Here is a 14,512-nt window from a genome sequence, read left to right as displayed (position 1 = left end):
TGGGCATCAATCATACGCTTTTGAATAGAAGTGTGTCTTAAGTCTAAAACTTCCACTGAGGTTGCAGATCTTATCTCTGGAGGCAAAGTATTCCACCGCACCGGGGCCCGGATGGAGAATGCTGTCGAGCCTGCAGACTTCTTGGCTCCCGGAGTCACAAGTAGACCGGCATTTTCAGAGTGGAGGCTCTGTGCAGGAAAATAGTGGAAAATCAAATCAGAGAGATAAGAGGGCACAAGCCCATTCAAACATTTATATGTTAGTAAGAGAACTTTAAAGTCACGTTTTACGTGGACTGGGAGCCAGTACAGGTTGGCCAATACAGGAGTAATATGCTCAAAACTTTTTTGTCTTACTCAAGAGTCTAGTTGCCGCATTCTGAACCAGCTGCAAACTTTTGATGCTAAACATCGGGAGGCCAGAAAGCAATACATTACAGTAATCGAGCCGAGAAGTAAAAAAAACACATGCATTAGAACCATCTGATTGGGACAGCATCGAACGAATCTTCGCAATATTACGGAGGTGGAAGAAAGCTATTCAAGTAATATTTTTCACGTGTAACTGAAACGACAGATTGGGATCAAATATAACACCCTAGATTTTTTATTTTTCTTGTTGGGGAAGACATTCCAAATCTAAACAAGAAAACCGAATCATACCCCACAAAATTATTTTATATATACCGTAAATTGATTACACTTCGGCCATAAGACCCAGTCTTTGACTCAGTTTTGACGGCGTGTAGCGACCCTCTTTCATGCACGACACAAGGTTTCACAATCTCTGGGTTTATTGCCTGCATTCAATAAACAAAACAATACAAAAGTCAGGGGCCTCTGTTCACGACTGCAATTATCTTCAACACTTACAAACTCACTTAAGCTACGGCAAGCGCTGAAGCCCATAAAGTGCCAAACGAAAAAAACAGTCGCAGACGCCCATGACTTAACAACTGAATGAGGTACCGGAATATTAACAATAATACAACAAAAACACAGATTTTGTGAGAATTCAAAAAAACATTCAAAACAATCAAATTTCAACTCTGTTACAGGCGCACAAAGTCTGCTCAAACTGCAGATTAATATACGATCACAGTTTTTTTTGCTGGATATGCGATCATCCAGACGTCAAACGCTCGGTGCTACGACCACTCGGGAGTGTTTATTAGCCACGGACTTCTATGTCAACAAGACCCAGCGGCCTACAAAGAGGCGAAGCAGAGTGGCAAGAGAGCGGCGTGACCGGACGAGGAAGCGAGGTTGTCGGGCCGGGCTAACCGCTAGGCTAAAGGCTAAACCCTTCAAAACGCCTCTCCCATCCATTTTCCTCTCCAACGTTCGCACTCTGGATAATAAACTGGACCATTAAACAACTGGAAGTGGCATCGAACCGCGAGATGACGAACTGCTGCGCTAAAATTCTGACGAAGACATGGTTCATCTTATCTATCCCGGCTGACGCTCAAGGAAACTGTGCGGGTCAGATGTATCGACATTTCGTTCCGTGTACACGTGTACACGAATGACAATAAAGTAAATCTGAATCTGAATAAGCCGCTACTTTTTTCCCAAACGTTCAACCCTGCGGCTTACTCAGTTATGCGGCCAATTTATGTAATTTTTCTAACAGTCGCCAGCGGCGCTCGAGTACAAAAGGTAAGATTTAGACCGGTGGAATATATGCGCCGAGGAAGTCTGCAACTTCTTAGCTTGTGCACAAATTAAATTAGCGTGGGGTTTGGGGTTTTTAAGGGTTATTGTTCTATCTTCGTTATTCATTATCCGTTATCGGTCAGTTCATAATACGCTACAAAGCCTAGGAGCCGGGACACTTACTCTCAGCCAAAAGGCCAAGCTAAGGTCCTAGCCCTAAAGCCTTGCTGCTTAGACATATCCTCATCATGCAAATTGCAAAAAGAAAGGCACATGACGCAGCTTTCAAGCTGAACGCAATCGAGCAGCCGGATAATGAAGGAAACAGAGCCAGTGCACGTAAACTTTACCTTGCGAGCGTGTTGCTAGCGTGTTTTTGAATAAGGGAGCGTGAGACGACGTCTATATGACAAAATCTCTTTCCCTTTGATGTTGTCAGTTTTAAGGAGGAAGATGAGGACGGTTTACCTTGGTTTTTTTTTTTTGTTTGTTTAAACAATTTTATTGACACTACTTTTGGACAGTGGATTATCATTGATTTTTGCAATCTGGAGATGGAATAGGAGCTTGCTCTGTCCGCTCCACGCATCGGCCCGGTATTGCAGTACCTCCGGGTACGGTGCATTCGCAATGATCGCAGCAAGGCTTTAGGGCTAGGACCTTAGCTTGGCCTTTTGGCTAAGAGTAAGTGTCCCGGCTCCTAGGCTTTGTAGCGTATTACGAACTGACCGATAACGGATAATGGATAATGAATAACGAAGATAGAACAATAACCCTTAAAAACCCCACTACTAACAGCAAATTGTGGTTCTAAGACCGTGTACTATTTAATGAGATATCGGAGATGGAATAAGAGCTTGTGTAGCGACCCTCTTTCATGCACGACACAAGGTTTCACAATCTCTGTGTTTATTGCCTGCATTCAATAAACAAAACAATACAAAAGTCAGGGGCCTCTGTTCATGACTGCAATTATCTTCAACGCTTACAAACTCACTTAAGCTACGGCAAGCGCTGAAGCCCATAAAGTGCCAAACGAAAAGAACAGTCGCAGACGCCCATGACTTAACAACTAAATGAGGTACCGGAATATTAACAGTAATACAACAAAAACACAGATTTTGTGAGAATTCAAAAAAACATTCAAAACAATCAAATTTCAACTCTGTTACACCCACCCCCACCGAATTCTGGACAAAATCTGACACTTGGTTATAAAATCAAAATCAATATCTAACAGTAGTCATTGGGTCACACATATTAGGACCGACTTGAGAAGTATCCTTTAAGGATGCAGTGGACAGAGAAAATTCTCTGAACCAGCCACCGGCTATAGAATGCCTTACACATTCCACATTCACCCAAGACATATATAAGACATAAATGAGCACAAAACATTATCTCCAAAACCAAGTTATTTCAGAAGAATTTTAAAGGGAAAAAATGTCATGCCCCAAGAGCTCGAACTACTGTGTTACGCATAGTCTAAACATTACACTGTAGGTGTCTGGTGACATCTTGTCTAGCCATAGTGTGAAGAAGCCTGTTGACTGGTCGTATAACACGACCCAGGCGTGTAGTGCGGTGTGGTGCAGACTCTGGTTGATCAGTGTGGCTAACGTTACCTCCAGAGACAGCAGCCACTACAGATTGAACATGATCATGCTCACTAAGAGTCGAAATGTCATCCCTAACAGCAGTGTCGTGAGTATGAGTGGTCAAGGAATGACCAGAGTGATCAGAACTTTCAGAGTTCAGCCCATGCACCCACTCTCTGGTTCTCTCCCCAGACGCAGGCGTGAGATCTGTGTAGTTGTCAGGGCCTGAGATGCTTACAAGACTCTGCGCATCATCTGCAGCACATCCAGACCGGTTTAGCTGAGCAGGCACTCGAGCATGAGATTCTTCGGAGACAGTGGGACTGGTCATTGAAGAACAAACAGAGGCAGATGATTGTGCAGAGGACAAAGACAAATCAGACTGGAGAGAGGGCTGGTCTTGAACTGGGAGAAAGTTAACCAACATCAGCAGGTTACGGTGAACAACCTTCTCATTCCCTGTGATGGTGTCTTGAATTTTGAATGTGTGTGTTTGAGGGTTCATCTCAATAACAGTGTAGATGGTAGACTCCCACCTATCAGCCAATTTTCGCTTGCCCCTCTAATTTTTGTTCGCCACAAGGACTCTATCTCCAACTCCAATTGACGGCCCTTTTGCTGCCCTGTTATAGAGTCGAGTCTGTCTGCCCTGTTCCTTTTTTGCATGTTCCTGAGCAATTGACATAGCCTCCCTCAGGTCTTCAGACAGTTTTGCAACATATCTGCCGTAGGTGGTAATGTCAGGGTCAGACAAAATGTTCCCAAACAGAGTGTCAACTGGGAGGCGAGGAACTCTCCCAAACATCAAGTAAAATGGTGCATATCCAGTAGTTTCATGAGCAGTGCAATTGTACATGAATGTGAGTGTTTGTAAACATCTTGGCCAGTCCTGCTTTGATTCAGGGGGCAGAGCTCTGATCATATTGCCCAAAGTACGATTAAAACGCTCAACACTTCCATTTCCCATCGGATGGTACGGGGTAGTATGTGACTTACGCACCCCAGACAATTGTAAAAGTTCTGCGACCAAATTGCTCTCAAAGCTTGGGCCTTGATCACTGTGGATCCTCTCCGGAAAGCCATAAACACAAAAATACTTTTCCCATAGAACTTTAGCTACTTGCCTGGCTGACTGGTCTCTACATGGAAAAGCTTGTGCCAATCTGGTGAAATGGTCTGTTATCACTAATACGTCAACAGATTTGTTGTGTGAATCTTCAGCGGACCAGAAATCAATACAAACAAGTTGCAATGGGCGGGAAGTGGCAATGCTTTCCAGAGGGGCCCTCCCTGCAGGCTCAGTGACTTTGCTGACTATGCAACGCTGACATTGACGAACATGCATCCTCACATCTCTGTCCATATGCAACCAAAAGAATCTCTGTCTGGCGATGCTCAGGGTTCTTGACTGGCCTTGATGGCCCGCACTGTCATGCACCCCTTTTAAAACTTCGGCCTTCAGGCAATCAGGGACCACTAACTGATGGCGTTTTGCATTTGAAATCTGATTACGGGATACTCTGTACAAAACATCATCACTCAGAACAAACTTCTCCCAGTGCTTCAGGAGGCCCAGAACTTGACTTGTCTCGTGTGCCCTTTCACGTCTAGACGGTCTTCGAGACCGTTCCACATAAAACCGAAGACGAGACAAAACTCTGTCCCTGGACTGAGCCTCTCGCAGGTCATCCATAGAGAAGGCAGGCAGACTGGGTAGTGTATCTGGAATAAGGTGGGGCATGTGGCTTATCAGTTGAGCTGCACGAGTTCTCGCACCGGAGGCCCATTCAGTGTGTGACTGGACAACAGCAGCAACTTCTTGATTGGATACAGTCTGGGCCGACACGAGTAATGACTGGACATTTGTAGCTATAGAATGGGACAGCTTCTCTGCCATGACAGGCTGATCTGTAGAGTCTCTGAGAGTCTGTTGGACGGCTGTATCAGACAAAACCGCAGCTTCCGCAGTGAGATCATGAAGAGGTTCACTGACTAGTCTGTGGCCAACATTCTGACAAAAAGGGACACGGCTGAGAGCGTCAGCAACCGTGTTTTTGGGACCAGGCACATATTTGATTTCAAAATTGTAACTGGCCAGCTTTGACACCCATCTTTGCTCACAACAGTCCAATTTGGGTTTAGTCATAATGTGTGTAAGTGGATTATTGTCAGTCCAGACGGTAAACTCATGGCCTTTCAACCAATGGCTAAACTTCTCACACACAGCCCACTTCAGTGCAAGAAATTCCAAACGGTGAGCTGGGTAGTTCTTCTGTGACCGGGTCAAAGACTTGCTAGCGAACGCAATTGGCCTAGCCACTGTGTCACCTTCACGTACCTTGGACAAAACGGCTCCAAGGCCATCCAGTGAGGCGTCAGTCGACAGCAAAAATGGACGACTAAAGTCTGGATGAGCCAAAACCACAGAATGGATAAGGGCCTTTTTGAGGTCTGTAAATGCCTGGTCGTGGTCAGCAGTCCAGTCACCTGATTTCAGTTTGCGGCCCACTACAGTGCATTTGGGCTTTCTGCCTTTCTTCTGTTTCTGGCCAGCCAGCAGATAAAACAAGGGCTTTGCGAGTGCTGAATACCCCGGAATGAAGTGTTGATAAAAATTTAACATGCCCAAGAAAGACCGTACACGTTTCTCAGAAGGTGTCGCTCCATCCGACTCCATCAAGTCCGCCACAGTCATTTTGCTTATACTTTCAACTTTTTCTGGATCGGTAGACACTCCATGTTCATCAATAATTTGGCCCAAGAATTTTACAGATTTCCTTAAAAAGTGACATTTCCTGGGGGCCAGTTTCAGATTGTGGGCACGGAGTCTGCTGAACACCATTTCAAGACGTCTGAGTGCAGAACTTTCATCAGGGGCAAAAACTAAAACGTCGTCCAAGTAGCACAGCACACTTAAATAGTTTTGGTCCCCGAAAATGGAAGTCATCATCCTCATGAAACTCCCTGGGCTATTACAGAGCCCCTGTGGCAACCTGTTGTACTCATAAAGCCCCATAGGCGTAGTGAACGCTGAGTACTTCCTATCATCTTCGTGTAAAGGCATGTTGTAAAACCCAGACGTCAAGTCCATTGTACTGAAGAAGGAGTTGCCACCAAGTGCTGCTAAGCAATCAGCCTGATGTGGCAGAGGATGAGCGTCTTTCAGAGTCCTCCTGTTCAACCACCTAAAGTCAGTGCACACACGCATATCACCATTCTTCTTCCAGATGAGAACTAAAGGTGAAGCATATTCACTTGTCGACTTTCGAATGATCTCTTTCTCTTCCATTTCATTCAGGACTTAAGCGCCTCTGAATACGCTCAGGATTGCGTGGCTCCACTCTAGACAAAACTCTCTCTAGCATGCTCATCATTCGGCCAAGGACATCACTGTCATCTTTCTGAGCAGGCTGTGGGACATGCTGTGGTAGGACATGCTGTGGTGGGACATTCTGTGGTGGGACATGCTGTGGTGGGACACGGACAGGCGGTGAGACATGCTGTGGGCGCTGGGCATGCTGTCGAACACACGAAAAATCTGTATATAGATCAGGGTTAACATGGTGGGGACAAATGGACTGGAGACCCGTCTCTATAGAGCCAGAGTAGGAACAACAAGATTCACTGTCAAGCACTGCAGTCGGGTAATTCTTCAGTGGAGGGATACTGCAAGACCTAGTTGACGCCCCTGATTCCCTCTGATACTCATCTATCCTGAGTTGAACGTCCTTAGAGGTCCACTCATTAACAGGCTTGCATCTGAAAATGTTCGATAGCTGTGGATCAGGACAGTACTTTGCAAACATTTGTGCCACTTCCCCGCCAAGGTTTTCCATTTTTCTGCCCAAGCGACGCAAACCCTCATCAGCAGTGTCTGCTGCTTTGTTTAGTCTGATCCAGTAGTCAACTGGATTTTCCTTTGGCGTGGGTAGCGTGGTGTAAAAATCTTGCAACGGGAGAGTTGACGAGGAATGACTAAAGTATCGTATTAGAATGTCATAAATGATATCTGGGTCTTGCCTCACATCAAGTGCCTCATCACCCCTGAGAGCTACTCTGACAACGTCTCTTGCCCTCCCTAAAAGCCTGCTTAGTATCTCATCTGCTTTTTCAGCTGTTGTATAAGACTGTTTCCGAAGCTGGGCTTTAGTCATGGTGATCCATTCTTGAATTGAACACTTGTCAGAACCATTTCCCCTGAAAGTCACAATTTCGCGTTCAGTCTTGACATGGACAATTACCGGTGTAGTGTTTTCCTGCGTTGTGTTATGTGGTCTAGGGTCGTCTTTAGTCATAACAGTCGCTGCTTTTCCAGTCATTGGTGTGTCATGTGCATGTGTGCGATCAATGAAACCAGAAGAGAGCAGACTAGCCAATACTGAGTTGCCTATCTGCTCTCCAATTCGGCCTACCATGTCAGTCAGGTGTTGCAGGGCAATATTATCACTCATTGGGGTTGAAGTCTGTGCACTCTCCCTCAAGAACTGTTCACTTGGAGACCAGTTTGGGCTCATACCACGCCCCCTGTCCCTCCCATCACTAACATGTTCTTGGAGACCACCTACACCTTCACTTCCATACCCACTAGTAAGTGTGTTTGCATTCAAACCACTAAAATGAACACCCCTGCCAATAGAAAAGCCCTGAAAATCGCCATTTTGACTACTATATCCTTCAGCCATTATACTTTCAGTAATACAAAGAATTGAAAATAAAAAAGGGATAAAATAAAAACCAGAAATGAACTAATAATTTACGTATTGATAGCAAATGCACAGTGGCACAAATACATAAAACGAAATCAAAGCGCCAATGCAGTGCAACAGTACCCTCTAGTGGACACAAGAAGAATATGCAGCAACGCCGGGATCTGCTCAGAGGCTGATCAAAATGATCCAGTTGTGTAGTCACGGCACCAGTGTAGCGACCCTCTTTCATGCACGACACAAGGTTTCACAATCTCTGTGTTTATTGCCTGCATTCAATAAACAAAACAATACAAAAGTCAGGGGCCTCTGTTCACGACTGCAATTATCTTCAACGCTTACAAACTCACTTAAGCTACGGCAAGCGCTGAAGCCCATAAAGTGCCAAACGAAAAGAACAGTCGCAGACGCCCATGACTTAACAACTGAATGAGGTACCGGAATATTAACAGTAATACAACAAAAACACAGATTTTGTGAGAATTCAAAAAAACATTCAAAACAATCAAATTTCAACTCTCTTACACCTGCTCTGTCCACTCCACGCATCGGCCCGGTATTGCAGTACCTCCGGGAACGGTGCATTCGCAATGATCACAGCAAGGCTTTAGGGCTCGGACCTTAGCTTGGCCTTTTGGCTGAGAGTAAGTGTCCCGGCTCCTAGGCTTTGTAGCGTATTATGAACTGACCGATAACGGATAATGGATAATGAATAACGAAGATAGAACAATAACCCTTAAAAACCCCCTACTAACAGCAAATAAACAATATGACGTTTGAACAATTTTTCTCGACAATCTTAACAGCAATTAAGCATATTCACAATTTCGTTATTCACAATTTTGTTATATCTGACAATGTGACGTGTTAACAATTTTTTGACATTTTTAACAGCAATTAAACACACAATTTCATTATATCATATCCCAACAATATGAGTTTTTATCGACACTTTTAACAGCAAATACTTCTTGGTTTGTTTTTTTTGTTTTTTAGCAAATAAACAATGTGAGGTTTGAACAATTTTTCTCGACAATCTTAACAGCAATTAAGCATATTCACAATTTCGTGACGTTTTAACCATTTTTTCCGACATTTTCAACAGCAATTTAACACACAATTTCATTATATCCCAACAATATGAGGTTTTTATCGACACTTTTAAAGACAGTTAACCAATGTGTAAAGGGCAATACTATTGTGCAAGGGCATAGCTCTGTCTTCTCAAGTGGGATTCCATCCTACCCTCCCAAGCAGCCTCCTCCAGTCCTCTGCCCGGGACGCTCAGATGGGTCCTCACCCTTCTTACTTCTACCTTCCACAACCACCCGAATAGCCAGGCCGTTGCTGCCGGGACCCCCGGTCCCCTACGCCGGCTGGGTGCAGACGATTCTTCTTTATGGCTGTGTCCTAGGCTTGCCGCTCGCAGATTGTATGGTATCTGCAGCCATTCGGAGCACAGCCACAAGGGGGGATCTGCCTGCACCTCCTTACCAGCAGGTTTCTGGAGGTCCAGATGGCGTCTTTGATGGCAGCGAGAGTGAGACAGTCCTTGACAAAGTCGTTCTGTGACCTTTTCGACCAACTCACCCCGTAAAGCACTTACTGTGCGTCAGGGACCTCCCCTGCTGGCAAGTCCGGGAATTTTCATAGATGGCTGGCCATTGCCCACAGGTCCTCGGCAGCGCTGCACTCACAAAAAAGGTGCCTCACCGACTCCTGGGCGCCACAGCCAGGTCGAGGGCATGTCGAAATCGCTGACATTCCTCGGTGGTGCATTACGGCTCTGACTGAGAGAACCTCATGAGCCACCATCCATGACAGGTCCCGTAGTCTGTTTGGGAGGGCAGGATGATTCACGTTGCTCCAAACCGTTGTAGGCTCGCCAAACGTAAGCACCGCACAGGACTCAATGTTGCTCGCTCCTGCACAATAGCAATAAGGGCCCTGTGGTTTTGTAAAGTGTGACATTCTTGTGTTTCTTAATCAAATTTCTTCAAAAAGTCCTAAATAAAGAGACGTGTTGGTGGCAAGTTAAAGGACACTGGGTTTCAAATGATTGTTTGGTACAAGCTTTAGCTTCCGCAAGTGTGAGCCCATCCAGAAACGGGTCATCGCTTGACTTTTCGGGTTGTTGGGTGGGCCCATGGCGTTTTGGAAGTGGAGGGAGACATATTTGCTCCCCAGGAAAAGCTGGAGGTCAGGCACCCCTTTCCCCCCTTTTTCCTTTTTCTTTTTCATTGTATCTCTTTTTATCCTTTCCCAATTTGAGCCCCAGATAAAGTGAAAGATGGCTCGGTCCAGATGTAAAAGCACGTTTCTTTTGGGCATAAAAACTAAACTAATTGATAAAAGCAGTGGGAGGATGATCGCTTTGATGATTAGGACCTTCCCCTCTATTGTCAGTTTTCTTAGTGTCCAAAAACCAAGTCTTTGCTTAACTTTCCTTGTCACATCGTCCCAGCTGGTCTCGCCTCCTCCATTCGCATTGAATTGTATCCCTAGAATTTTTTGTTCTGTCTTTAACACCGTCAGTGGGAGTCCTGCCTTTTCTGTCTCTGTCCACGGTCCATAAAACTTCGCTTGTGACTTTTCTCTATTGAGCCTTGACCCAGACGCCCTCCCAAACAGGTCAGTCAAGTCAAGGGCTCTTCTAACGGATAAGAGGTCAGTACATAAAATATTAAAATCATCCATGTACAAAACACACTTAGTAATTTGTCCCCCACTTCCTGGGATATTCTTAAAATTTGTGCCAAAGGTTCAATGCAAAGAACATAGTTTCTGCATGTAAGTTATGTATTTTTTAACAGATGCGTTTACTGTGTTGCGAGCGTGTTACTATTAGCATTTTGCTACCTTTCACAAGCACGGTTTGGGATGAAAGTTATAATATTATTATTAAAGCTTTGAAAACTCTCTCAGTGTACCGTCTTTCTTTGTAAATACGTGTAACCATGTATAATATGTATTTGCAACTGTATATTTTTGTAATGTATTTATTTGAGACACTTATTCTGATATGTTTTGCAAATTAAAAGTGGCGGAGCAAACGCGGGCTGACGGGAAGTGGGGTAAAGGTGAGTGAGACCATTTTGATGTTGCGGCAGACAATAGTGGATATATATTTTCCCTACCCTTACCTTTGGAAATATAGACTTTTTTCCTTGGATTACGTTCAACGGGTACCCGGACTCTGCAGGTCTGCATCAAACGTTAAGTATATGAAATATGAAATGTTTATTGAAGGTATTGTTGGATACATTAATCAAAACATGACACAAAGAAAAAACTAATGCTGAGAGTGAGCATGGCCAAATATGGTCAACTTACGCCCCCTCGGCCCAACGTCAATGTTTTTAATCAGATATCTGTCAGTAGAAAACACAAGGTCTAATACGTTGGACCCCCTGGTTGGTTTATCGACATGCTGAAAGAAACCTGCATTTGAAACCAAGTTTTTGAACATTGAAGTTAGATTAGTATCAGAATTTTGAAGAAAACTGTGGTGAAGGTCAGGAGAGTTAAAATCACCCATAAGTAGAATTTGCAATTTAGTATCAAAAATAGAATTCAGATGTTCGAACATAGCGACGTTGGCCTGAAAAGAGATCAGACCAGAGCGATATACAAGCACTATTCTCATCTTCACCCCAGAAATAAGAATATCACAACTCAATAACTCAATTCTATCAAATTGATAATTAGCGACAGAAAACACAGATATACCATGAGAAATCATGAGCAAAACTCCTCCATGTTGAGCATTTTTACGGTCAGTTCTAATGGTATGATATTTCGCTATAGTTGGCCCTGTGTCACCAGCGGAGTACCAAGTTTCTGTAATTGCCAAAATATCAGGGGTCTAGAAATTGATGTACGAGACCAAGTCATCTGCCTTAGAAGTCAAACATTGGGCATTAATGAGATGAATCAAGGGGCTGTTCAATAAAGGCGAAGGCGACCTTAGGCATTTCCCGGCTTGACAATAATTTTCCCGTCCCGTATAATAATGTTTACTTCACCTTCGTCCCGACGGCGCTTAAGTTCGTTCTGTAGTTCCCTGTCGCGTTCCCTTTCTTTTGGTGTCATATCTGGACGAACAAATCCAGAAGACAACGTCGGAAAGGTACTTTTCACCCGATTGAATCCACGGAGAAACGCCAGCCTTGATCTTGTATTCCGGAATCGGATCTTCACAATCCTGGGTTTACCATCATTCCTCGGCCTTCCATCACGAAAAACTTCCAGAATGTCCTGTTTCTCTACTCCCGGAACTGCTTCGGCGACTTCCTGAAAGAGCTGGGTATCCTGGACAGCTTCACCATTTTCTCGATGTGTCTTTGCTCCAACCACCACGAGATTATGCTTCCTAGCCTCCTTTGCTAGCATTTCCTCTATTAGGCTAGTCTACATTCTGGCAACTTCTGGCATCATCAGCGTCATAATCTCTCGGACCAGAGTTGGTACCATGGCCTTCACGGTTTCACGGACAGTGGAGACCAAATCAGCAGAGTTCAGGGCACCGCACGGCCCAGACGACCCGGATAAAGGCACTGGAGTGCTATCCACGTAGGTGAACACCGTTCCAGAGCTACTCAGAGAGGCGTAAGAATCCTTATCATCAGCGGATAAGCCGGGGACGCAGGACTTGCAGATGTAAGTAGCATGCTTATCTTGAATTGCAAGGCTTAGGTCCTGAACTGTCAAACCAGAGCACTCGTAATGAATGTAGGGCTTGCAGTGGCTGCATTGAATCATCGCTTCATGGTCCACGGCACCGCAAAAACATGGTTTAGAGACTGCCTTTCAAGAGGCCATATCGAATAAATCAAAAACTCAGTTCAATTATTGAGCAAAACAAAACAAAAACTTCGACTCGACTTCAAAATACGGCATTTAAGACCCGCCGCATTTAGCGTGCGCTTGCGTGCCACTTCCGCCTACCGGTATCATTTTCCGTTAATTTGCGGGCTGTGGTTTTTGTACTGTGGACTTTATATTTGTCACGTGGCGTGGTGGAGTGGAAGGGTTGACCGGACCAGAACGGAGGCAGGAGGCAGGAAGGGAGAACTCATATGCGTTGACGATCATAAGTTTTATTTAACAAAATAAAAGTCGCCCAATACTCCGGGACCAAAACAGAACAATACAGAGTTCCTCCGGCACGAACTCAACAGGACAAGGCATAACAGACGGAAAATGTTTAAACCTAAAACAGGACAAGGCATAACAGACCTGGGATTGTGTATGAGCCAGCGCCCGCCAAACCCAAAATCCAGCCTTAAATAGCAGACCAGCAATCAGCTGATCTGCTGCAGCTGAGTTCGGGGGCGCGGCAGACTGGTAGCCATGGCGACCGTGACAGAGCCCCCCCTTTAAGGGACAGCTCCTGAGGTCCCCAAAAAAGGAAAAAAAAAATACTACCTCACGCCCCGGAATGGTTCGACGCTCGGCAGGGTTGGGGGAGGCCGGCAGGCAAACTGGACCGGCAAACACGAGGACAGACAGAGAATCAGAACCGGCGAACACGAGGACAGACAGGGAATCAGAACCGGCAAACACGAGGACAGACAGGGAATCAGAACCGGCAAACACGAGGACAGACAGGGAATCAGAACCGGCAAACACAGAGGACAGACAGGGAATCAGAACCGGCAAACACAGAGGACAGACAGGGAATCAGAACCGGCAAACACAGAGGACAGACAGGGAATCAGAACCGGCAAACACAGAAGACAGACAGGGAATCAGAACCGGCAAACACGAGGACAGACAGGGAATCAGAACCGGCAAACACAGAGGACAGACAGGGAATCAGAACCGGCAAACACAGAGGACAGACATGGAATCAGAACCGACAAACACAGAGGACAGACAGGGAATCAGGACCGGCAAACACAGAGGACAGACAGGGAATCAGAACCGGCAAACACAGAGGACAGACAGGCAATCAGAACCGGCAAACACAGAGGACAGACATGGAATCAGAACCGGCAAACACAGAGGACAGACAGGGAATCAGAACCGGCAAACACAGAGGACAGACAGGGAATTAGAACTGGCAAACACAGAGGACAGACAGGGAATCAGAACCGGCAAACACAGAGGACAGACAGGGAATCAGGACCGGCAAACACAGAGGACAGACAGGGAATCAGAACCGGCAAACACAGAGGACAGACAGGGAATCAGAACCGGCAAACACAGAGGACAGACAGGGAATCAGAACCGGCAAACACAGAGGACAGACAGGGAATCAGAACCGGCAAACACAGAGGACAGACAGGGAATCAGAACCGGCAAACACAGAGGACAGACAGGGAATCAGAACCGGCAAACACAGAGGACAGACAGAGATTCAGAACCGGCAAACACAGAGGACAGACAGAGATTCAGAACCGGCAAACACAGAGGACAGTCAAAATTGGCAAAAACAGGCGAGAGTCAAAATCAGGACCGGCAAAACAGGAGAGAGTCAAAATCAGAACCGGCAAAACAGGAGAGAGTCAAAATCAGAACCGGCAAAACAGGAGCAGCGGAGTCGGAC

The 14,512-nt window shown here is 45.5% G+C and overlaps 1 pseudogene; it reads left to right on the top strand.

Moving 5' to 3' along the window:
- Window positions 1-2,133: 2,133 nt before the first annotated feature.
- On the top strand, window positions 2,134-2,288 carry LOC148367521 (U2 spliceosomal RNA; annotated as a pseudogene).
- Window positions 2,289-14,512: the final 12,224 nt, after the last annotated feature.

The sequence above is a fragment of the Urocampus carinirostris genome, chromosome 4, assembly GCF_059441175.1.
Source record: "Urocampus carinirostris isolate Australia breed hairy pipefish chromosome 4, RoL_Ucar_1.0, whole genome shotgun sequence".
In the NCBI taxonomy this organism is placed as follows: Eukaryota; Metazoa; Chordata; class Actinopteri; order Syngnathiformes; family Syngnathidae; genus Urocampus; species Urocampus carinirostris.
This window is presented reverse-complemented; position numbering and strand designations above follow the sequence as displayed.